Here is a 2961-nt window from a genome sequence, read left to right as displayed (position 1 = left end):
ACTCTGTTTTCTTTTTTATTAACTTTTAATTTAAGACTTTTAAGAAACTACGAAGGAAGACAACTTTGGCTTTGCCACGTTGTTGACCCATTATAAAATGCACACACACACACACACACACACATATATATACATACATACATACATGTAATAGAGTGGGGAAGTTTTACCTACCCCCCCATCTTCTACACAGCGTAATTTTCCAGATTTCCTTTGACTCTTTTCCTTGTTTCGGTCATTTGACTGTGGCCATGCTGGAGCACCGCCTTTAGTCGAGCAAATCGACCCCAGGACTTATTCTATCGGTCTCTTTTGCCGAACCGCTAGATGACGAGGACATAAACACACCAGCATCGGTTGTCAAGCGATGCTGGGGGGACAAACACAGACACACATTCTTTCATTCATTCTGTCTTTCTTCCTTTCTTTCTTTCTTTCTTTCTTTCTACCTTTCCTTCCTTCCTTCCTTCTTTCTTTCTTTCTTTCTTTCTTTCTTTCTTTCTTTCTTTCTTTCTTTCTTTCTTCTGACGTTTTGGTATAGAACAGCTTTCTAAAACAAGTTCTGTTGAATGGAAGACCTAAACAGAATGATGTGGGCTTCTCCCACTATATACATGGATATATCAGGTATCATCATATTTATAAACATATCTATATACCCATGTGTATATATGTGTATGTGGAGGTGCAATGGCCCAGTGGTTAGGGCAGCAGACTCGTGGTCCTAGGATCATGGATTCCCAGACCGGGCATTGTGAGTCTTTATTGAGCGAAAACACCTAAAAGCTCCACGAGGCTCTGGCAGGGGATGGTGGCGAACCCTGCTGTACTCTTTCACCACAACTTTCTCTCACTCTTACTTCCTGTTTCTGTTGTGTCTGTAACTCAAAGGGTCAGCCTTGTCACACTGTGTCACGCTGAATATCCCCGAGAACTACGTTAAGGGTACACGTGTCTGTGGAGTGCTCAGCCACTTGCACGTTAATTTCACAAGAAGCTGTTCCATTGATCGGATCAACTGGAACACTCGACGTCGTAAAGCGACGGAGTGTCACGTACATATATGTGTATATATATACACATACAAACATATATCTTTTACCTTTTATTTTTTAACTTTTACGTCTTCCAGTCATTAGACTGTGGCCTTGCTGGGGCACCACCTTGAAGAATTTTTAGGTGAATAAATTGACTCCAATATGTTATTCAAGGCCTAGTACTTATTCTATTGGTATCTATTACTGAACCACTGAGTTACATAGGATGTCAAGCAGTGGTGAAGGACAAACTCAGACACAAAGACACACACACACACACACAGATATATGAGAGGCATTTTTCAGTTTCCATCTACCAAATCCATTCACAAGGTTTTAGTTGGCCTGAGGCTATAGCAGAAGATACTTGTCCAAAGAACCAAGCAGTGGGCCTGAACCCAGAACTATGTGGTTGAGAAGCAAGCTTCTCTAACTTGAGTCAAGGAGGTTTATACAACGTCCTTGGTTTGTAAACGTATATACGGTAACGTCCTTTATTATTATTGTATATAGAGTGTGGCCGTTTTCATGCGGGTGACACGTAAAAGCACCCACTACACTCTCTGAGTGGTTGGCGTTAGGAAGGGCATCCAGCTGTAGAAACTCTGCCAAATTAGACTGGCGCCTGGTGTTGCCATCCGGTTTCACCAGTCCTCAGTCAAATCGTCCAACCCATGCTAGCATGGAAAGCGGACGTTAAACGATGATGATGATGATGATGATGATGATAACATAATGCAAACGTGTAGCTTTTTTGTGCACTTTGTTTGCAGAAAATAAAGAAATAACAGTAATAACGTCAGTGAAAAATAAATATCAAGTAAATTGCCTTTACATATTTATCACTTAGAAAATATTTTTCATTTTTAACCTCGTATATAATACGCACTAGGGATTTTGGCCTTTAAATTTTGGAAAAAAAGTGCGGATTATACTCGAGGATTTACAGTATTTAATTAGATTATTTTTCTAATGAGTCATGCATTATCTCATAGCTTTGAAATTTTGATGATATGACAATTCCAGATACAGTGTACAAGAGAAAAGACTGTGCTGGTTTGGTCATGTGATGAATATAGATGGGGACAGCTGCATAAAGAAGTGCTGAGTTCTAATTGTGGAGGGTACCTGTGGAAGGGGTAGACCCAGGAAGACGTGGGATGAAGTGGTGAGAAAAGATCTTCGGATGCTGAGCTTCACTGAGGAAATGACAAGGGACCAGGAGATGTGGCGATTTTCTTTACTTGATGAGACACGTCAAACTAAGTAAGACCAATATCTTCCATACACACAGGCTTCTCCTTCCAGGTGCTGGGGCCACTTAAAAAGCCCCTGTGCCAGTACTGCTTCAAGGCACTCGTGCTGGTGGCACATAAAAAGCACCCATCATACTCTGCTGAGTGGTTGGCATTAGGAAGGGCATCCGACTGTAGAAACCATGCCACAACAGGCAATTGGAGTCTCGACAGCTTTCTGCTAGCCAACTCCATGTCAAACCATCCAACCCATGACAGCATGGAGAGCAGATGTTAAACAATGATGATGATGACATTGGAGGGCAGGTGTAAAAGGCTCAATCAGGCCAGTTTGAACAATAAGACAGGTAGAATATCTTGGCTGGATATGGCTGATTTAAATGCCCTTTAGGGCGTATCCTTTTGTTACCATAGTTCTGTTGAAATACTGCCTTTACTTCAATTTCTTAAAATATAGGCGCAGGAGTGGCTGTGTGGTAAGTAGCTTGCTTACCAACCACATCGTTCCGGGTTCAGTCCCACTGCGTGGCACCTTGGGCAAGTGTCTACTACTATAGCCTCGGGCAGACCAAAGCCTTGTGAGTGGATTTGGTAGACAGAAACTGAAAGAAGCCCGTCGTATATATATATATATATATATGTGTGTGTGTGTGTGTTTGTGTCTGTGT

The 2961-nt window shown here is 41.7% G+C and overlaps 1 protein-coding gene across 1 annotated transcript in view; it reads right to left on the bottom strand.

Annotated features, from left to right (window-relative positions):
- The window catches only part of LOC106868983 (RAB6-interacting golgin), a 36524-nt gene that overhangs the window by 21364 nt on the left and 12199 nt on the right, over positions 1 to 2961 (bottom strand). The gene's annotated exons all lie outside the window — the stretch shown is intronic.

This window comes from Octopus bimaculoides, chromosome 27, assembly GCF_001194135.2.
Source record: "Octopus bimaculoides isolate UCB-OBI-ISO-001 chromosome 27, ASM119413v2, whole genome shotgun sequence".
NCBI lineage: Eukaryota > Metazoa > Mollusca > Cephalopoda > Octopoda > Octopodidae > Octopus > Octopus bimaculoides.
This window is presented reverse-complemented; position numbering and strand designations above follow the sequence as displayed.